General features: G+C 33.7%; 1 long non-coding RNA gene across 4 annotated transcripts in view; it reads left to right on the forward strand.

Annotated features, from left to right (window-relative positions):
• The window catches only part of LOC144301781 (uncharacterized), a 327,386-nt gene that overhangs the window by 100,717 nt on the left and 202,813 nt on the right, over positions 1–23,856 (forward strand). For 3 of the 4 annotated variants that reach the window (XR_013368638.1, XR_013368635.1, XR_013368636.1), the window contains exons 1-2: positions 15,799–15,914; positions 17,737–17,779. This is a non-coding gene — a long non-coding RNA (uncharacterized LOC144301781). Of the gene's footprint in view, positions 1–15,798; positions 15,915–17,736; positions 17,780–23,856 lie in introns of those variants that run through there. The other variant, XR_013368639.1, reaches the window with a different exon arrangement.

Here is a 23,856-nt window from a genome sequence, read left to right on the forward strand (position 1 = left end):
AAAGAACAGAAATATTATTTTTTAATTGAGGTAAATTTGTATATAACACTGCATAAACTTGAAATGTAAAACATTTTAATATGACATCCAAATGAGAGAGCGTGATCACCACCAAAGTCTGGTCACCATTACATCACAATATAATTGACCCCTTCACCCATTTTGTCCATTTTCCTTTTCTTCTCTGGTAACATCAATGTGTTCTCTGTATCAGTGAGTTTGTTTTTGTATTGAGTTTATTCTGCTCATTTGTTTTGTTTTCTTAGATTCCACATATGAGTGAAATCATACAGTAGTTGTCTTTCTCCATTTAACTTATTTCAATTAGCATAATACCAAAGAACAAAATTTTTTTAAGAAAACACTTGGTTGAGGGACACCTGGGTGTCTCAGTGGTTGAACATCTGCCTTTGGCTCAGGTCATAATCCTGGGGTCATGGAATCAAGTCCCACATCAGGCTTCCAGGGAAAGCCTGCTTCTCCCTCTGCCTAATAGGTCTCTGCCTCTCTCTCTGTGTGTCTCTTATGAATAAGTAAATAAATAAATAAATAAATAAATACATAAATAAATAAATCTCAAGAAAAAATAAAACATTTGGTTGAGTGTAGTAATACCTATCTTTCCAAAAACAAAAATAAAAGTCATAACAATGACATAAATTAAAACAAAACTATAATAGAAATGTATTAAATAAAATAAAAATAATTATCCATGATTCAGAAAAAAACAAAATTGAGAATATTACTTAAACTTCTGATGAAACCACTGGAATAAACAATCTGTGATCAGAGACAAATCTATGACTTTATGCCATAAACTATTAATGGAAATAGACTTTGATATCTAAACTACTGGATAACCCTAAAGAATATTCCAATGAAAACACATTTCAAACTACAGATAAAATCATACATAATTTTGAATGTATAAATGAAGTTTTTATTTTTATTTTTTTAAAGATTTTATTTATTTATTCATGAGAGACACAGAAGTAGAGAGACAGAGACACAGGCAGAGGGAGAAGCAGACTCCATGCAGGGAACCTGACATGGGACTTGATCCTGGGTCTCCAGGATCATACCCCCGGCCAGAGGTGGTGCTAAACCACTGAGCTACCTGGGCTGCCCTATAAATGAAGTTTTTAAAAGATTTTATTTGTGTATTATATTTAATAATAATAATTTCAACATTTTACATAATAATGATGGAAAACAACTTAAATATATATTAACACAGGACTGGAGAAGCATAAAATAATGTAAATGAAAAAAATAAATTCCCAAATGATATCTGCAATGCCTTATAAATCTATAGTTTAAAATGTATACAATGATATTATGTAACATTGAACAATAATGTGTGAGTAAAAAATAACAAAGATATGTATAGGAATAATATAACCTCAGAACATGATTAGGATTGCTCTTTGAGGAATGAAAGGTAATGTAATTTAAGAGGGTTTGGTGAAAGCCTTCACGTCACATGTCATACTTTATTACTCATCCTTTTTTATCTTAAATATGCTACAATAAAAAATAACAAAGAATAATAAGGTAAATACAATCAGCGTTCAAGTCAAATACAATTTCAAATATGTAAAAAAACCAATATCCAAGAATTAAATTAAGAAAAGGATAAGAATCTCAGAGAAATCTGTAATAACAGAAAATTAGCATAATTTGTGAATTTGACCTCTTTGAAAAATTTAAGAGATTATTAATTTATCTTTATATACATATTTGTAATTCAAACATTGTTTCATTATTTATTTATTTTAAGATTTAATTTATTTCTCATGAGAGACACACAGAGAGAGACAGAGACACAGGCAGATGGAGAAACAGTTTCCTCACAGGGAGATGGATGTGGGGCTCAATTCCAGGACCCCAGGATCACAGACAGACCTCAATTGATGAGCCACCCAGGAATCCCTCAAACACTGTTTAAAAACAACATATGGATAGAATCTTTTTTAGGCAGGATAAATGGAAACCAAAGGGCTGCTCATTCTACAGTTTAATGGAAATTGATTTGAAAGATGACCAAAAAATCATCTTCTTTTCTTTAAAAGTGTAGAAGAACTGAAGCCTAGCTACAGGAATTTTTCTTCTTTAAATTTTGACAGGTATCTGTGCTGAGCTTAATTTTTGGTTTGTTTGTATGTCTTCTCCAGTAACCATGAGCCATAAATGCTCTTGTGCTTTGCTTCCAGCAATGCAGTTATAATGAGCTACACCACGAATGTTCTGTTTATGCGTGGTTATGAGAAGATCAAATAAATCTTTGCACTTAAGGGGAACTTCTGCTTAAATTACATAAACGTGGGGGCTTAACATATTTCTCTTTCCTTCAGCACAATAATACCTAAACTTGAATAGTAAAAACTATCCTTGGACCCTAGAAAAATGTAATTTCTTTAAGGAAAAACATAATAAAATGGGACATTTTACAATTTCTTCTTACTATCACTTTTAATCAAAACTGAGTGACATATTTGCTGCATGAAACTTTTAATCAAAACTGAGTGACATATTTGCTGCATGAAATGGAAATGGATTGTTGATGTGTTATGTACTTAAAATCTGTGAGGTTTTTAATGTCTACTTGTATCATTACTATTAATATGATAGACTTACCTGTTACTGTTGATATCATCAGCCTATTCTCCTTTGTCACTTTCCCTAAATACTACCTTTACATATATGATATAAGAAAGCATTTCTGGCCCTATGAGAAGACATGGAAAAGAGAAAGAGTGCTCGCTTCGGCAGCACATATACTAAAATTGAAAAGAGAAAGAAACTTGTAAAATAATAACTGATGCAAGTTATTTGTTCCCCCCAGGCCCCTGCTGTTGATCCTAATTGTAGGCAATCCAAGTGATATGACTAATTTTAATCACAAACTAGTTGAATTATGACTTCTATAAAGATGTTTTCAGATGAAGTAATGTATTATTAAACATCTTATCAAAATAATTAATGGCTATGAAAACTGGAACTGAGCCAGTGTCCCTTAAACTCAGTCCTCATGGCCTCTATTTACTTAATAAATCATGCCTATTCTAAGGAGTAAAAACTGTTGAGGAGGAAACTGTTAAGAATAATTATATTAAAGGGACACCTGGATGGCTCATCTGTTAAGCAATGGACTCTTGGTTTTGGCTTAGGTCATGATTTTGGGTCCTTAAATGGAGCCCTAAATCAGACTCTGTGCTCAGTGGGGAGTCTGCTTGAGATTCTCCATCTGTCTCCCTCTCCCTCCCTCCATGCCCCTCACCCTGCTCTCTCTCTTGCTCTCAAGTAAATAAATAAATCTTTAAAAAATAATTATATTAAAATGCTAATAAGGGAGAGGATGGACAAAATGGGTGAAGAAGAGTGGGAGATACAGAGTTCCAGTCATGGAATGAATGAATTATGAGAATAAAAGGTACAGCATAGGGAATATATTCAATGATATAGCAATAGCAATATACAGGACAGATGATAACTATACTTGTGGTGAGCATAGGATAATGTATAGACTTGTCCAAGGGTGCCTGGGTGACTCAGTTGGTTAAGGCAGTTAAGCATTGGCTTCAGCTCAGGTTGTGATCCCAGGGTCCTGGGATTGAGCCCCATGCTCAGCATGGAGTTTGCTTCTCCCTCTTCCTCTGCCCACCCACCCCCACCCCGTTTGTGCTCTCTCTCTCAAATAAATGGATACGATCTTTTAAAAATGTATAGCCTTGTCCAATCACTATCTTGCATCCCTGAAATTAATGTTACATCGTGAGCCAACTATAATAAAAAAACCCAGTTAATAAGAGGGAGAGATTCATGTATCATTTAAGGACTATTTTTAGGGATCCCTGGGTGGCTCAGCGGTTTAGCGCCTGCCTTTGGCCCAAGGCGTGATCCTGGAGTCCCGGGATCAAATCCCACGTCGGGCTCCTGGTGCATGGAGCCTGCTTCTCCCTCTGCCTGTGTCTCTGCCTCTCTCTCTCTCTCTCTCTGTGTGTGTGTGTGTGTGTGTGTGTCTTTCATGAATAAATGAACTTAAAAAAATAAAAGGACTATTTTTAGGATAGTGGTAGTTAAATGAGCTCAAAGCGAAGCTTACAAAATACTAGTATAAGTCACATATTCTAAGAGTTAATGGTAGCTACTTGTCAGAAAATAATATAAAAAGCTAATCAAAGTTATATTTTATTTTCCTGAGTTTTGCTTTATTCAGAGCCATAAGTGTAGAAATCTGAATGATTGTAGTATTCAAGGTTCAGTTTTTAAAAAAAACAATAAAACATTCTTTATTTCAGCTAAAGATAACTCTCTCCTACAACTGAAAATTAGATATAGCAACTGTATTGCAGTGAACTATATCCCACACTTCACTCTGCTAATAAGACATTATCTATGTTTTGAAGGGGTTTGACAATAGACTAAATAACTCATTGTTAGGCGCTCATCTCTAGGGAGTCAATTACCTGAATCACATTGCTTGCTTGTGATGAGAGCACTTAAAACGGGGATACTGAGATCAAATCATTCCATTTAGTCCATAAAATGAGGAAGTCATATTTTAAGAGGAGATTTTTGAAGTGCTTCAGTAGTGAAAGAGAAAATCAATAAGCCAAATCACACATTTGCTTCAGAAGTTGAATTCCATGTAAACCAAATGAACATACGTACATGTTAATTACAGTAATGTTTTCTTTCCTACTTTTGATTGCCCTTATAATATATATTATAGATAATAGAATGTGATGCAGTGGTCCTGGAACTGGTTTAAAGAGTTGAAAGTGTTTGAAAATAGCTTTAAAAATTCTCTTCACATGATAATGGGTTAAGCAGTGTACAGATCGAGTTCAAGCGAAATGATCTATAGTTTTGAGAAGGCATGACATAAATCATGCTATGGGTATAAAAGCTATGCTATAAAAGATTAATCTTCTTAAAATAAAAAAAAAACATGGTACATGTGTCTTTTCTGTTTAATACCATTCAAAATTACCTGGAAAAAGTTTTACCCTCCCTGTAGGGCATACAGGGCCCATAAAAGCCTTGCTGGTCAATCTCTCCACACTGAGTTCCTATTTTGCCCCTATGCTTCAGCCACACAGATCTTTCATGCTATTCTATGTCTTGTTTCCAGGGTTTTGAACACACTATTCAACTTATAAAGGACACTTTTACACTTCCTTCCTTTAGAATGTTCTCTCATGATTCTTTAAAGGATCTTCAGTTTTCTAGTTATGTTTGATTTTCCTAAAGAAGCTCCCCTTGCTCCCATATATTTCTAAGTGAGTTTCTTTAGTATTTACATATAAACCGTATTTGAATTTTATCATTTCTATATTTGGAATTTTTAATTCCAGACAAGAATGTGAACTCCATGGGGACGCCTGGTTGGCTCAGGGTTGGGCATCTGCCTTTGACTCAGGGCATGATCCTGGAGTCCCACGGTTGAGTCCCACATCAGGCTTCCTGCATGGAGCCTGCTTCTCCCTCTACCTATGTCTCTGTCTCTCTCTCTCTGTCTCTCATGAATAAATCAATAAAATCTATTTAAAAAAAAAGGATCTGAACACCATGAAGGCAAGCACTTTACATAAATTTCTTATAGAAAATAATTTTATTTTTTTAAATAAAAAGTACAGTTTCACATATAAATTAGGTTTTAAGACTACAGTGTGTATTTGCCAAAAGGAACATTCCTGAAGGAGAGATAAACTTAGAGCTCATTGAGTGAGCACAGGGAAGTAGAATTCATGGGGAATTGCAGTGGAGGTAGTTTCTTTAACACTTCACAATGCTATTTCCCTCTTCCTCAGTTCTGCCAACAGGGCTTATGGTTTGTAAGATAATCCACCACCATCACTTTGGCACATTGGGGTATCAGTTTTAAGGTAATTTGAATAGGAAATATCTCTAGGAATGAAATCACGAGGGTCAGTGATCCAGATTTCCCACAATAATCTTATTTATCTGCAGGAATAATATGAGAAGTGAAGGGTTTGTTTTAGGTTTCAGAGGATTTTTAAAATAAATTTTTAAAAATATTTTTATTTATTTATTAATGAGAGACACAGAGAAAGAGGCAAGATATAGGCAAAGGGAGAAGCCTGCTCCCCTTAGGGAGCCTGATGTGGGACTTGATCCCAGGACCCCAGAATCACAACCTGAGCCAAAGGCAGATGCTCAACCACTGAGCCACCCAGGTGCCCTTTCAGAAGAATTTTTAAAAGAGGGCTAGAGAATTTATATATATATAAATATAATATATTTATAAATATATTATATTTATATAATATATAAATATATAAATTATAATATATAAAATATATATAAATATATAATTTACTCTCAATTCCCTAAACTCTTACACATTATTTGATACAGAGTAGGGACTCAGTAAATATCAGTTGGTTTAATGAATAAACATTAACTAAACTGTGCAAACAACAGTAACAATACTGTGGAGATAGTCTCCTGAGATAGTCCCAGGGATTCCCACCTCCTGGTATTCATTTCCTGTATATTTACCTCTCCCCTTCAATGCGGGATGAAATTAGTGACTTGCTTTTAACTAATATGACAAAGTTGATGAGGTGTTACTTCCATGTTTAGATAAATAGAAGATTGTGTTAACAGACTGCTTTTGCTCATTCAGTTGAAGCAAGTTGCCTGTTGAAACAAGATGCTCATATGAACAGAAACTGGAGGTTGCCTTTGTCTGGCAGCCAGGAAGTGACTGTTGCCCTCATCTAATACCTCTTGAGTAAATAAATCTTGCCAACAAACATATGAGTGAGTTTATGAGTTGTTTACTCCCCAGTTGAGCTTTCAGATGGAATCCCCACCTCAACCCACATTTTGATTGTCCCCTGGCGAGACACCTGAAACAAAAAACTCAGTTAAGCCATGTCTGTGTTTGTGACTCATAGAAACTATGAGATAATAAAAGTATGTAGCTCCAGCCTCCAAGTTTTAAGGTACTATTATGCTGTTTGTTATAGATAACTGAGACACAGTTTGACCATCAGAATTTTCAAGGGAGTGAGTCTCACAACAAAGCAAAGAAAAACATGATAGTGATGGTGCATAGAGAAGGGAAATGGAACAGAATGATGAAAGTGAAAAGACTGGGTAATCTCTGCCTCTGATTCTGCTATGTTATTTGACTATATTTCTTGACCTTCAATGCTAATAATGATTTCCAGTTTTTTGACAGGTAACTCCTTGCTTTCTTAAGCTAATTTTAATAAGTTATTATTTATTGAAAGCTAACATTAAGACACTGTACATATTTATGCATAATAAAGGTTAGTTTAGGAAGTTAAGAAAAAGAGGAGAAAACCTATGAATATTTGCGATGAGTGATTCTTGAGGATCAAGATAAAACTTTGGAGAAAGTTTAGAAGTAGTGGTTAAATTTAAGAAAAAAAAGATAATATGGAACAAGCAAAATTCAGAGGGATGAGGGAGTGGCACTTGTAGAGGAGACAAGGAAGTGATTCTAATTATTTAACTTACAGGATAAATAAAATCAATGCTATGGTAATTAAGTTGATTAAGCATCACTTTCCATTTTAATGCTCTATGTAGCTCAAATTAGCCACATATTCGTTAGACTCATTTGCATGCATAGGAAGAAACCTGAAATTGGCTTAGCTTAAAAATTAAAGGATTAAGATTTCTTTAGGAATTTTCCTTAGTGTCAAACAATTTTATTGAAAGAAGGTTAAGGGACAAAGATGAACTCAGGGACCACTATAACCCAAGGCTTTGATAATCAAAACTGTATTCCAGGCACTTATCTCTGATTCTCTTATAGTAGTGTGATTCTCTCCAACTGCAGCTCTTCTCCATGAGGCAAGAAATATGGCTACCAACAAGATGATAATTTTATATTGTATACCTCTGGCACTGTCACTGAGAATATCTGACATATGCAAACTCAAATCAAGAGTCCTATAGAGGGCATTCATTAACCCAGATTGAGTAAGGTGTACATAAGTGGACCAATCAGTAACACTGTATGAACACAACTCTAGAGGTGGCAATGGGAATGGAGAACATGAGAGTTCATATATATTTACTCATTTTTAGTGTTAGAAATAGCACAAAGTACATAGGCAGCAAAAGGGAAAATCTGATTAACTGGATTTCATCAAAATATAAACTTTTATGTTAAAGGACACCATCAAGAAAATGAAAAAAAATCTACAAAATGGGAGAAGATATTTGTAAATCATACATCTGATAAGACTCTAATATCTAAAATATATAAAGGTTTCTTACAACTCAACAACAAAAAAGTGAATGACCCAATTTAACAAATGCCCAGAATAGACTTTTCCAAAGATTTACAAATAGCCAACAAGCACAAGAAGAGATGTTCAACATCATTAGTCATTAAAAAAGTGCAAATCAAAATCACAAAAAGATACTGCTTTACACTGGAATTGAAATCATCATCACCATCATCATCATCATCATCATCAGTGTTGGCATAGACGTGAAAAATTAGAACCCACAACTTTGCTCATTGCAATGTAAAATTGTGCAGTCATGTGGAAAGTAGTTTAGTAGTTCCTCTAAAAGTCAAACATAGAATTACTATATCACCCACAAATTCTATTAGATATATACCTCAAATAATTGAAAACAGGTATTCAAACAGTAATCACAATAGCAGTAGTTCATAGCAGCAGTAATTATAATAGCAAAGAGGGGATATCAAATCAAATATGTCCATCAACTGATGAATTGATAAAGAATAGTGGTAAACCAACTCCATTAAATATTATTTGTCCATCAAAAGAAATAAAGTGCTGCCAGGCCACAATGAGGATGAGCCTTGAAAATGTGCCAAATGAAAGAAACCACACAATGTCACAAGTAGGATTTTATGTATATGGAACTTCCTGAAGAGGTAAATCCACAGAAACAGAAGGCAGAATAATGGTTTCCATGAGCCTAGGGGATGAGAAAGGAATAATGACCACTTAGTAGTGTAGGGTTTCCTTTTGGGATGATAAAAATGTCTTAGAACTAGAGACAGGTAATGGTTGTACATCATGAATGCACTAAATGCCATGACATAGAACACTTTAAAATGGTTCAGGGATAATTTTATGTTATGTGAATTTTGCCACAATAAAAATTTTAAAAAGAAATGTTGTGAATACTATCACACATATAGGTAATAAGAAACATAATCTGGTTTATTCTTTTCAACTCTTAACTATTAAACATAATCTAAATCATCCAGTAAAAGATATGTACACACATGTTTATGTTTGGAATCAAGTAATATGTATGTGTTTGTGCATATGTGCATTTTAGGTATTATAGGTATATGCATTTCATCTCAATTTAAAAAAATAACGTAGAAGAGTAACCTTATTTTACTTAATTACACAGCCCCATGGTCATAAACTATATCCCTAATTCTAATTATCTGAATTATATTTGGCTGTTCTTAATCACAGGCAAATGGCAAAAAGAACACAGGTATACAACTTTAATCCATATAGCCAGTTTTATCCAAAATCTAGCTGGATTCTGGAGTTGATTGAGAAATACACTTTTATTTTTTTTTTAAATTTTTATTTATTCATGATAGGCACACAGTGAGAGAGAGAGGCAGAGACACAGGCAGAGGGAGAAGCAGGCTCCATGCACCGGGAGCCTGACGTGGGAATCGATCCCGGATCTCCAGGATCGCGCCTTGGGCCAAAGGCAGGCGCCAAACCACTGCGCCACCCAGGGATCCCTGAGAAATACACTTTTAGAAGCACCTGGGTGACTCAGTCTATTGTCTGCCTTCAGCTGGGGTCATGATCCAGGAGTCCTGGGATCGAGCCCGGCATCAGGCTCCCTGCTCAGCAGAGAGTCTGCTTCTCCCTCTTCCTCTTTCACTCATTCTCTCTCAAATAAATAAATAAATAATTTAAAAAATAAAAATTAAAAAGTACACTTTTAAGTTACCAATATCTATCCTCCTATGCAATGTGCTATGATTTGTCTTGTAACACATTTAATGTAATGCAGTTTGGCTAAATAGAAATGTGATTTTAAAAATTAGAATAGCACTTTATTTTAAAGGAATTTTGCATTTTTAAGCATGCTAGAGAAAACAAGCAGTATTTAAAAGATTCACTCGTTTTTTCACATTTTTGAAGAAATGATTCTGAGTAAAGAAAATTTGAAAACTGTTCAGTAACCCAGATTATAGTTTAATAAATGTTTTCTGAATATTAAAAAATAGTAAGTTGGGATCGCTGAGGAAAGATATTTTCCCTGAAGACAAGACACAAATGCAGAAGGCAATTACTACAGCTTGTCCTCCAAAATATTTGGAGTTACATCATTATTAATGATAACAACCACATAAAACTACACATATGAAAGTTATTATTCACATATGTTTGTGTGTGTGGTTCTTATATCATTCAATAGTCTAGCCTTGTATTCAATAAAAATAACAGTCTAAAACTAATATGTTCTGGGATGCCTGGGTGGCTCAGCGATTTAGTGCCTGCCTTCGGCCTAGGGCGTGATCCTGGAGTCCCGGGATCGAGCCTCACATTGGGCTCCCTGCATGGAGCCTGCTTCTCCCTCTGCCTATATCTGTGTGTGTGTGTGTGTGTGTGTGTGTGTGTGTGTCATGAATAAATAAATACAATCTTAAAAAAAAAGACAAAACTAATATGGTCATCTATTTCTCTCTTTTATATATAATAATTATCTGTATACCATATAATGTATCTATGCACACAGTGATTGAATTTAAAAGCCAAGAAATAACATTTTTAATGATATCCTCATGGTGGAATTTGGTTCCAGGAAAAAATTTTATATGTGACTTTTCAGGCCTGACCATAGATTATTACAAAGGCTTTTGCTGGCAGGTATCCCAGGGCAAAGCACTCTCCCACACCAGACTTGAAGTACAGCTAGTACTATAGTCCCTGAAGGGTGTTCGGTCAAGCACTCTGCCCTCCTGGTCAGCCTTGCTGTCTACATATTTCCATTGTTGGCTCAGGCATCTCCATTCCTGCCTCCATTTGATGAGGCCTCTTTTTTTTTTAATTGTTATTTAAATTCCAGGAAGTTAACATAGAGTGTAATAGTTTCAGCTGTGCAAAATAGTAATTCAGCACTTCCATATAACATCCAGTGTTCATCACAAGTGCCCTCTTTAATGCCCATCATCTGTTGTCCCCATTACCTATTTTTACCTTTCCCCCAGGCCACGTCCCCTCTGGTAACCATAGTTAAGGACTGTTTTCCTTCTCTCTTTTTCCCTTTGCTAATTTGTTTTGTTTCTGAAATTCCACATATGAGTGTAATGATATGCTATTTGTCTTTCTTTGACAATTTGGTTTAGTGTAAAACTTTCTAGATCCATCCAAGCCATTGAAAATGGCAAGATTTCATTCTTTTTGTGGCTGAGTAATATTCCACTTCTTCTTTATCCATTCATCTGTTGATGGGCACTTGGGCTGTTTCTATAGTTTGGCTATTGTAGAGGATACTACTATAAACATCTAAGTGTATGTATCCCTTCAAATTAGTACTTTTATATTCTTTGGGTAAATACCTAGTATACCTAGTAGTGCAATTACTGGATCATAGGGTAGTTCTATGTTTTAGCTGTTTGACCAACCTCCATACTGTTTTTGAGAGTGACTGCACCAGTTTGCATTCCTACCAACACTGAAGAGGGTTAATTTTTCTCCACATTCTTCAACACCTTCAATACCTTTTGTGTTGTTGGTTCTGGCCATTTTGACAGGTGTGAGATGATATTGTGGTTATGACTTGTATTTTCCTGATGATGAATGAGATTGAACTCTTTATCATGTGCATGTCAGCCATTTGTGTGTCTTCTTTGGAGAAATGGCTGATGTCTTCTGGCCATTTCTTAACTGGATTTTTTTTGTTTTTTTGGGTGTTGAGTTTGAGAAGTTCTTTATTTATATTGGATACTAATCCTTTATCAGATATGTCATTTGCAACTATCTTCTCCCATTCCAAACGTTGCCTTTTAGTTTTGCTGATTGTTTCCTTCGTTGTGCAGATTTTTATTTTTATAAGGTCCCAATAGTTTATTTTTGCTATTTTTATTTTTTTAATTTAAATTTTTTTCTTTTTATTTTTATAAGGTCCCAATAGTTTATTTTTCCCTTAGGAAACATATCTATCTTTGTTCTCTAGATTTTTATCATTTCAAGTCTCACATTTAAGTCTTTAATCCATTTTGAATTTATTTTTGTGTATGGTGTAATGAAAATTGTGCAGTTTTATTCTTCTGTATGTACCTGTCCAATTTTCCTAACACCATTTGTTGAAAAGTCTATCTTTTGGATGTTCTTCCCTGCTTTGTCAAGAATTAATTGAAAATATAGCTGTGGGTTCATTTCTGGATTTTCTGTTCTGTTCCGTTGGTGTTTGTGTCTATCTTCAAGCCAGTACTGTAATGTTTAGATGACTACAAATTTATAATATAACTTGAGGTCTCAAATTATGATACTTCCAGTTTTGCTTTTGTTTTTCAAGTTTGCTTTGGAGCTTATTATCTGTGAATACAAAGTTTTTATTATTATTTATGTATTTGAGAGAGAGAAACAGAGATGGTGAAAGTGAGAGTAGAGAGGAGAGGGAGAAGTATGCTTTCCACTGGGCAGGGAGCCAGATGTAGGGCTTGATCCCAGGATCCCTGGTATCATAACCTGAACTAAAGGCAGGAGCCCAAGTGTCTGAGCCACAGAGGCCCCCCAGTGTATATGAAATTTAAAGAAGTGCTTCAGTTTTGCATACAGGATGTACATTGTAGTATGTTTTGGTAGCAATTAGTTACTGTGCCTAAAATATATGTAATCCTGTATAGTACAGCATCATCAAAAGTGATTCTCAAATTATCTAAATCATATGCAAATAATAATGGAAGAAAGTATGAGAAAAACTTGACAAAAAAAAAAAAAAACAAACCTCCAAATGAGCTAGGAACCCAAAAATTAAAACCGTATTCCATTAAATAATTAGGCAAAAGTATACTTATATTTTTTATTTCAGCACTCTTTCTTTTTCAGTTTTGCTCTATGACTAATGATAAATTATAATTTGCTTGCCTTAATGTTTAGTCCTGAAATAACTTAGTTATTAGCAATTAATATCGAAGACTACAAATGTACTTGGAAAAATATATTGCTTTTAAAGTCATCTATGTGTCTTGCTTTCCTAGGTGTTTTATTTTTTGTTTATACTTTCACTGTTGGCATATGTTTCAACAAACACTAAGTAAAGATGTGCATGAACCTTCTAGTTATATAACCATGAACTTATGGTTTCTCTCCTCTCATTACTCTATTTTTCCTCTAAAAACAAAATATGAATAATGGTGTTTAGTCCTCAGAAATAATTCATTTTGCTTTTTATTTTTTTAGGCACAAAATAGGTACAAAAATATAATAGTGTATTTCTAAGAATATTCTCCAGGTGAAAAGTGAAATGATTAAATATTTTTAAGATGAAAACAATAAAAACAAAAAAAAAATAATGCTCATTGCACATAATATTTAATTTGATTCATAAAAGACTGAAGAATATTCATATATTTGTAACTAATAAGTAACACTTATTTGGAGCACATCCAGAAACAGTGATATTATTATAGGAACATTCATGATTATCAAAAAAAGGGTGACAAAATGTTTTATCTTCTGGACAGGAAATAACCAAGTGTATTTTAAAAAATCTAAAAAAAAAAAAAAAAAGAATGGAGTGAGTATAAGATGACTTATGAATTGGTTATGTACATTAAATGCCAGCCAGCTGTTTTGCACTGCTCACTCCAAACTCACTGAATAGTTTTCTTTTATATCAGAAGTAATAGAAGTTGGCATAGCTAGGGAAGAAAACGGGGCCCCTGATGATAGTTTGCTACAAAATAAAAGTTACAATCTGATTCTTTTCATTGTTTTCCTAGGTAGAAATTGGTTCAAGCACCCCAAGCTAAATTTCTAGAAAGAATTGGGTATAAAATTTTTGAAGTGAAAACATATAAATGGGCGTATCCCATAGTTACTTGAGGAAGAAAATAAACTACCAGAAAGAAGATAGAATTTAGATACACCCACATTATATGTATCATAGTTTTTTTTAAATTTCTTATTCTGATACTCTATACATAAAGCTTATTTAAGATAACTAAATAACTATCATATTACTCTTTTATTTTATTACAATATTTCACTGAAATACAAATACAAGTTTTCTTTTTCTGTTAGCAAGTAATTTAATATATATATGTATATATATATAATTTACTTCTCAGTTTTCTTTTGAAAATTAAATATTGCAGGGAATGACATAATTGTTATTCTCTATGTTTCTCTTGTGTTTAGAGGTGGAATTAGGCATATTTTCCTTTCCAGTTAATATGATAGGAAAATTGTATGACATTGTAGACTTTTTTATTTTCCATCAATTACCTACTAGCAGAAAGCTATACTATGTCCCTGAGTGATAATTGAATCAGGGAATAGGAAGATGTTAGTGTGAAGAGATTTTCTGATTAATAAATATAATTGAATGTGATAAATCTATATTAATTTCAGCATCCAGAATAAACTATTGTTTAATTAACTTCTTATACATGCAAATTTTATTTTATTACATTAAATGTGATAGCAAAGATATATATATATATGATAGATGATAGATATATAAATAGATAAATTTACATGCATAAGTTGCAACTGGAACAAAGTTATTTTTCTCAAAAATTATTTTTATTAGTATAGAAGGTCAAAGTAAGCTGATAATTTACAGAAAAATCTCTTGTTGCGATTTATATTTATCAACTTGCCAATGATTATATCCTATCATTGGTATGCTGGTGAAGCTTAACAACTGGCTTTCTGAGGAAAGAAATAATATATTTACTGATTTCGTGATATAATACTTATCTCAGAGACAATCTGTTTTTTTTATTTTTTATTTTTATTTTTGTAAATTTATGATAGGCACACAGTGAGAGAGAGAGGCAGAGACACAGGCAGGGGGAGAAGCAGGCTCCATGCACTGGGAGCCCGACGTGGAATTCGATCCCGGGTCTCCAGGATCACGCCCTGGGCCAAAGGCAGGCGCTAAACCGCTGCGCCACCCAGGGATCCCCTATCTCAGAGACAATTTGAAGCTACCGACCGACATGACACAACTGATCATGGAGTTGGGAAATTGCTTTCTTGTTTCACCACAACTTCATCTCTGTCTTTGGATTTTGTCAGGGGTTAGTGGGCAAACTGGTCTGTTTGGGATCCCTGGAACCAGGCACTCTTGCGCCCCTGCACCTCCACTACAGAATTATAGGTATTATGTGCATAAAATTGCTAAATAAATAATAAGAAACAAAAACATAGAATAAATCCCTAATGATCTAATGCATAAGAAGTTAGAAACACAGAACCACTGTTAATTGGGTACAACAATTAAATAGACCACTGTGTGAGAGTAAAACATCATCAACATTGACAGATAGTTAGAAAAACAAACATACCAGCAGAGTTTGAAAATATTAACCAAGCTATTAAAATTTCCCCAAATGATCAGTAATTTAAAAAGTCTATAGAAGAGAATAAACTGTTGAAAGAGTTCTAAAAACTAAAAATAAATGATTGTTATGAGTTTTATGATCTAATCCCTTCCTAGATGTCCAAACCCTGCCCCCACCAATTCCCTTCTGCTTCATTTTGTTCTATGTCCCCCTATGACTTTTCCTACAGTTTGATGAGCTTCCTCCCATTCCAGAACCTTCTTGCAGTGATATTCTGGAATCCTCTGTCATCATTGAGACACCTACCCTTCCTCTTACTTCAAAGCACTTTTTGTCTGATGTTGCATTATTAGCTTTTTCTCAGGTATTTATTATCTGTCTCTCCCAATAAAATATGAATTCCATGAGGAGAAGTGAATTAGTTCTCTAGTGCTATGCAAGAAATGATTGCATAGAATGGCTAAAAAAGAACACAAATTTATTTCTCAGTTTCCTGAGGTCAGGTTTCTGATCAGATGTTACCTAGGTTTTATGGTCAGGGTCCCAATTAGGCTAAAAACAAGCATGTGAAACCGGGACTATGGTCTCAGAAAGGTCTCAGAAGAAGCATACTCTTCTAAGTCCATTAGGTGTGAGCTTAATTCACTTTCTTGTAGTTCCAGGACTAAGGTCCCTGCCTTCTTACTGGCTGTCTGCTGGGGCCATTCTCAGCTCCTAGAACTCACACAGCATTTCAAGGCCAGCTGGAGAATCTCTTCTTTCATTTTCCTAAGAAGATCTTATATAGAGATCTATATAAGAGACACTATAAGTGTCTCTATAGAGACACTATCTGTAGTATAACAAAAAAATATATATATACTTGGTTTGTTCCTGGTTTCTGGTACAGAGCTCCTAAAACCCTTGAGATTTCCTGAGAGATAGAAGAAGTGTCTTTTTTATGTTAATGAGACAACATAATTGTTTCGTGGGGAGAGAGGGGGTTAGATAGCTTCAGAAAAATTAACTTCATGATTAGAGGGTCAGAACTTTCAGTTATACTCCCAAAGTCTGGGTAGGGGAGAGTGGTCAGAGATTGAGTCAGTCACCAATAGTCAGTGATCAAATCAATCATGGCTACATAATGTAACTTATGTTTAAAAAGTCAGAATGATAAGATTTGGGGAAGCTTCTGGGTTGGTGAATATATCTATTGGGAGGATGACATATCTTGACTTTCCTGTGTATAGGATCCTTCTGGATCTTACTCTATGTCTCTATTCATCTGACTGTTAATTTTATTGTTTATAATAAAACTGTGTTCATAAATGAGGCTTTTCTGAGTTCTTTGAGTTACTTTAACAAATTGTCAAACCTAATATGTGTTTGTATGAACCCCAAATCTAATCAGCTAGGCAGAGGTATGGGTCACCTGGAGACCCCACTTGAATCTGGCTGTGAAGTTGGGATAATCTTATGGGATGGATCCCTTACTTGACCTAATTCCAAGTAGTTAGTGCCAGAATTGGTTTTAATTATAGCATACCCAGCTGATGTTAGAGAATTGGAGAATCAGTAGTTGTAGGAAAAATAACAAGCAGTATCTTATCACCTTTGCCATATAACATAACCTAATCAAAGAATTATTGTTATTGATTATTATTATTATTATTATTATTCTGTCATATTGATGGGTCCCACACTTCAAGGGCAGTGAATTTTGCAAGGGCATGTACAATAAGGGGAGGAAATCAAGGATCATCTTAGAATTCTAAGCACAGTAGAGATGGCTATACGCTAGTCATATAACATAATCTTAAACAGTGCTTGACACATATATGTAGGCTGGCATAGAATTACTTCTTGATTTTTCTTCACTTGGCTTACTGTTTATATAAGCAAAACAATTTTATTTGAAAATAGTTAAAATATTTGAAGTGATTTTAATGGTATATGATGTAGGCAGATACTATCCACCCTGAGGCTGATGCAGTCTTTGCTCTGTGTTAGATTTTAGATACTGGTGCCTGAAAGGTAACCAAAGAAGCATCTAGTTATTTTTTCATCATTTTGAAATTTTATGGTAGGTACCTTGAAAAATGTTGTGTTTCTATAAGCTGTAACCTTGTAACCATAGGGAATGGGAGAGATATCATGTACAAATTGCTGATGCCTGTTTTCTAACTATATAAATTCTCCTTTTCTAGTTTTTGTTATGCTTCAGAGACCTCTGAAATTCTACGGCTAGAGGTAAGACTTTTTTTTTCCTTTTTAAGGTGTGTCAAACAGCTCCCAGGATACTGTTTACCTGGAAATGGAATAGCTTTTACATGCAGTCAACTCTCAAGTCAAAGTTCACAAATAAGTATACAAACACGTAAAAACCATCTGAGATAGTTATCAGCCATTCACTAAAAATGTTTACCAGTTGTCATATGGAAAAATGTTCATATATATGTATATATGTATATTATACATAATGCTTATATATATCTATATACTTATAGATATGCTTATAGATACATATACATGTATATTAACATATATGTTCATATATGAACATTTTTCCAAATGTTCCATGAATTTGTATATATAAACACACAATTTAATATATATATTAAAAGTAATCTAATCTTATTCCTTTTAAAAAAGGTATTGTAAGTTAAGGATTAATAGGGGGTAGATGATAATGCTGAGTGTTTCTGAGGATGTGAATCATCTTTAAACCTAAGGTATTGTTCTGAATATGTGACCACTGACCCTGAGGCTGAACCATTACTCAAATTTTCCTGAACCTCAACCACTACTTTTAGTGACAAATGGAACAGATTCTACAAACTGCCTCACACAAATAATGCTTTTGGATTGCTTGTTGTGCTCACTTTCAGAGTTGAGAGAACGATTTTTCTTCTAATCCTTAAGGACAAAAATGCATTAGTCTTTCCACTTCTAATCCAATCAGGCCATTTTTCCTCTTGTGAGTAAATGGTTTTGTGGAGTCTGTTGGTCATTATAACCACTGGCTTATGAAAGCTTCAATGCATTTCAGAACTTTTAGATTCTGTAACCTTTAATATAGCACTTTGTCTGTAAATAAGTTAGTTCAGAATAAAGCATCCTAATCTTGCTATTACTTTATATAGTTATTTAAAAGTAATACATGTATAACACAATATAGGAAAATAAAAATATTTAAAAGTTTATATAAAATTTATTATATGTAAAAATATTATAATTTTATTAAAGAGTAACATACAACGTTGTTTAAGAGGATGGGCTACAAGTAGTCTGGATTCTGGGTCTAACCTTTTAATATAAAATTTGTATTTTTTAAAACCCTCATTTAATACCTTATATATCAAACACTGTACTAAGTACTTTTGAAAATTAGACCAATTAACATTCAATGAAATAGTTTTTACTATTAATGCCATTTTACAAAAGGGAACATGTCCAGTTCAGTAAGTTAGTAGTAACCTAGAAGGGGAGGTTGAAGAAGGTTCTTCCAGAAGGAAAGTCTAATGTCATCTCCTTGCAATCACCAATGGCTACCACTCTATGATCTAGAACTGACTGTCAAGTGAATATATCCCACTGAGCACTTAAAAGCAGTCCTGGAAAACCTTTAATGAATTTGCTAATGAGATTTCTCAATCATTGTCATTGTACATTAATACAGAAATAAATAATTTACTTATTTTCAATCATCTTACATTGTAGAACCCTTAGAGATACCTCAGAATTCTGGTTTGATATACTTTATTCTAGAGCTAAGCAATTTACCTAAATTCTTACCAGGATATTACGTTTCTTCTAATTTTCATTTTATTTATAGGAGATAACCTTTAACAATTTCTTTTTTTTTTTTTTTTTTCCTTTAACAATTTCTTAAAATTATTAGGAACTCATTTTCATAGTTTTAATGCAAATAAATCATATAATTACTTTAATATCCCATACATTTAAATAGAATTTGGGAAGGGGAGGGTCTGGTGGTGCAGTTGGTTAAGCATCTGCCTTCAGGTCAGGTCATGATCCCAGGGTCCTGGGATAGAGCCCAGAATTGGGCTCTCTGCTCAGAGGGGAATATGCTTCTGTATCTCCCTCTGCCCTCCCCCCTGCTAGTGCTCACCCTCTCTTGCTCTCTCTCTTAAATAAATAAATAAACTCTTTTTTTAAAAATTGAATTTTTATCCTAAATGTGATCAGTGGGATCATGATACTGTGAGTTTATGATTCAGTATTTATACATATTGACAAATGATTGCCACAATAATTTAAATAAAAATTGCCACCATACATAATTACAAATTTTTTAATGTGTGATGAGAATTTTCACGATTTTATTTTATTTTATTTTTTTAAATTTTATTTATTTATTCATGAGAGAGACAGAGAGACGCAAAGACATAGAGGGTGATGCAGGCTCCTCGCAGGACCTCAATGCAGGACTCGATCCCTGGATTGGGATCACGCCCTGAGCTGAAGGCAGACACTCAACTGCTGAGCCACCTAGGCAGTCTAACTTTTAAGATTTTGAGGAAATATTTATGGCTGGAATCTTACAATATTTGGAATTTGATTCAAAATATTGAATGGACAGTGAACATTGAAATAATATAGATCAAGTAAAAGTGCAATATGTTGTTAATTGCCAAAAGAGGTAATGAAGTTCACCTATGTTTTATTCATTTTATAGATATTTCATAATTTTTCATAATACAAACAAACAAGAATACAAAACAAAAATGATATTGAGTGCTTAACCATCCAGTTTAGAAACATTATCTCGGGATCCCTGGGTGGTGCAGTGGTTTGGCGCCTGCCTTTGACCCAGGGCGCGATCCTGGAGACCCGGGATCGAATCCCACATCAGGCTCCCTGCATGGAGCCTGCTTCTCCCTCTGCCTATGTCTCTGTCTCTCTCTCTCTCTCTCTGTGTGACTATCATAAATAAATAAAAATTAAAAAAAAAAAGAAAGAAACATTGTCTCATCTGGTAAGACTCAAAAAGATTGGCAAAAATAAAAATAAAATAAAATTGCATGCACCTGCTTTATCATTTTTAAAAATATTTTATTTATTTATTCATGAGACACACACACACACACACACACACACAGAGGGAGAAGCAGGCTCCATGCAGGGAGCCCGATGTGGGACTCCATCCCAGGACCCCAGGATCACGCTCCGGGCCCAAGGCAGGAGCTAAACCACTGAGCCACCCAGGCGTCTCAACTTTGTCATTTTATTAATAGTAAACTCCTTGTTAGAGAATTTTTTGTTTATTTCTATCTTTATTTTAAGTAATCTCTTCAGCTAATGTAGGGCTGAAACTCATTTCTTATGTCTTTCCTCTTCTTATAGGACACAGTAATACTGGATTAGGATCCCACCCATATAATCTCATTTAAAAGTTGCTACCTCTTTAAAAGCCTTAGTTACAAATGTAATGGTGAGGGAGAGGGAGCTAGGGCTTCAACATATAATTTTGAGATGACATAATTCAGTATATAACTATGTACATGGACTTGGCAATACACATGTTTATTTGATTTTAAACATACATTTTCATATTTAAGAAATGTGAAATTATTAAAAAGTAATTTGCATTAAAAATCTGATTGTCTATTGCTCCAAAATTTATTTTTACTGTATTATGAATAACTGGCATTTGATAAGATACTCTATTTTCTATTATTTATTTTTTCACGATGCAGTGCCAGCGTTTTTAACATACTTGCCTGTTACAAAATTCAAAATCATTAATTTTATGTCTCTACTTAAATGATGGATGATTTTATAGCCCCTCTCTCCTATAGCACTCATGTCTACTGTACACCTATATTTTTTTAACTATGAGGAATTCCTAGCACCACTTCTAATGAAAACTGCTTCCCATTTGAGTCTCATGAACTGTGAAATATAGTTTGGATACAAGGAACAAGATAAATAGTTTTCATTTGTAGCCTACAGATAATGGTTTGTTCTTCTCTGGGAACTAGTAAATCCAAAAAATATCCTGACATAAATTCTTCATTCTTTTAATAACAATAGGCATTCAGGTGGATGAATGAATTCCTTCAGATTCCATGTGATGTGTAAGACCAAATCTTATCCAAAATGTAATGCTTCAGACAGCTTTTATTATCAGTCCTTTACTTAGGATTTAAAAGTACAGCCTTTTAAAATAAAAACAATATTTGAAAATTATTTGTGAATAATTTCTGGATCTTAAATATTTATTTTCTCAATAGTGACTAGTAATAATAATTATCATATATATCTCTTTGCTCTTTAGTTTTAGACTGAGAACGTATGTTAAATTACTTCTGTGGAAAAGTAAGGCCAATAAAGTTTTGATGTTGAACTACTGTTACTTCCACCCTATATGTGACTGACGTAGCATAGAATTATGTGGAAATCAAGATGTCACCACTAATTATGTGAATTAAAGAAAAGAGACCAGCGTCTATGCATAATTAGTTTATTAACTCCATTGATATGGATCAATCTTATCAAATTATTGGTTTTGTTCACATATTCTTATCTCTTTTATTTTACTACAATATTAGTTCTTTTTCAACAATGTTGCCAAAACAATTCAATAGGAAAAAATCATTTTTTGAGTAAATTATACTCAAATATCACTTGAAAAAGAATAAAATTGTATCCCTATCTCAAATCATATATAAGGTCTATCTCAGAAAGTGTCATAGAATTATATCGAACAGTGAAAATACTGAATTTTTAAAAAGAAATATAGCGGTATATCTACATGACCTTGGACCAGGCAATTTTTACTTTGATAAGATATCAAAAGCACAAGTGGCAAAAACAAAACAAAACAAAAACAAAACAAAACAAAACAAAACAAAACAAAACATAAATTTGACCTTGTCTATAAATATTTGTAGGTTATATATAAATAATTTCATTTCTCTTAAACATATAAATTAATGATTTAACTTCCCCATTCAACTATTTTGAAAAGTCAATAATACAAAAAACTATTAATGTCAAGACATTAAAAATTTCACATATAAAGAAATTTGCTAAACACTTCTGCTATCAAGAACAATGAATTTCCAGCAAATAACTAGCTGTTTTTATAAAGAACTACTACTTTAAGTAGTATAATATGTATTAAAATAGACAAATTCATCAAATATACATTATTAATTTTTAATTTTTTATCAGTACTTTATACTAGTGGGCCTAAGACTATAGAATGTCTTGTTTTAGGAAACATACTTCCTGATTTCAAAATATATTAAAAAGCTACAGTAATCAAAACAGTATGGTACCAGCATAACAACAAACAGTATAACATCATAGTGGAATAGATTGGTATAACAATAAGCATAGCAATAGACCAATGGAACAAAATAAAGAGCCCAGAAATAAATCCACACTTAAGATTATCTGATCTTCAACAGGGTACCAAGAACACTTATGAAAGGATAGTCTCTTCAATAAGTAGCATTGGGAAAACTGGAAATACACATTTAAAAAGATAAAATGGGTTAAGGGGAGTGAGAAATACAGGCTTCCAGTTATGAAATGAATAAGTCATGAGAGTAAAAGGTACAGCATAGGGAATATACTCAATGATATTATATAGGTATTGTATGATGGCAGCTATACTTGTGGTGAGCACAACCTAATATATAAAGATGTTGAATCACTAAGTTGCACATTTGAAACTAATGTAACATTGTGTGTCAACTATATGCAAATAAAAAAAGTTTAAAAAACTTAAATTGGACACACACTACACATAAACATTAAAATGGATTAAAGACTTAAATGTAAAGTCTGAAACCATAGAAATCCTGGAAGAAAGCATAATGGAAAAGATTCTTGACATTGGTCTCATTAATGATTTCTCAGATATGACATCAAAAGTCTAGGTATCCAAAGACAAGTAGACAAACTGATACTACATTAAACAAAAAATCTTTTGCACAGGGATCCCTGGGTGGCTCAGCAGTTCAGCACCTGCCTTTGGCCCAGAGCATGATCCTGGAGTCCTGGGATCAAGTCCCGCGTCGGGGTCCTGGCATGGATCCTGCTTCTCCCTCTGCCTCTCTCTCTCTCTCTCTCTCTCTCTCTCTCAAGAATAAATTAAAAAAAAAATCTTAAAAAAAAATCTTTGCACACCAAAGGACACAATAACAGCACAGAAGCAGCCTTCAGAATAGGAGAAAATATTTGCACACCATATGTATGTGAAGAGGATTATTTCCAAAATATATAAGGAACTTCTGCAGCCTAAAAACAAAAATCAAATAATCCCATTAAAAATGGCCTAAGAAACTGAGTAG

The sequence above is a fragment of the Canis aureus genome, chromosome 30 (genome assembly GCF_053574225.1).
Source record: "Canis aureus isolate CA01 chromosome 30, VMU_Caureus_v.1.0, whole genome shotgun sequence".
NCBI classification, from domain to species: Eukaryota; Metazoa; Chordata; class Mammalia; order Carnivora; family Canidae; genus Canis; species Canis aureus.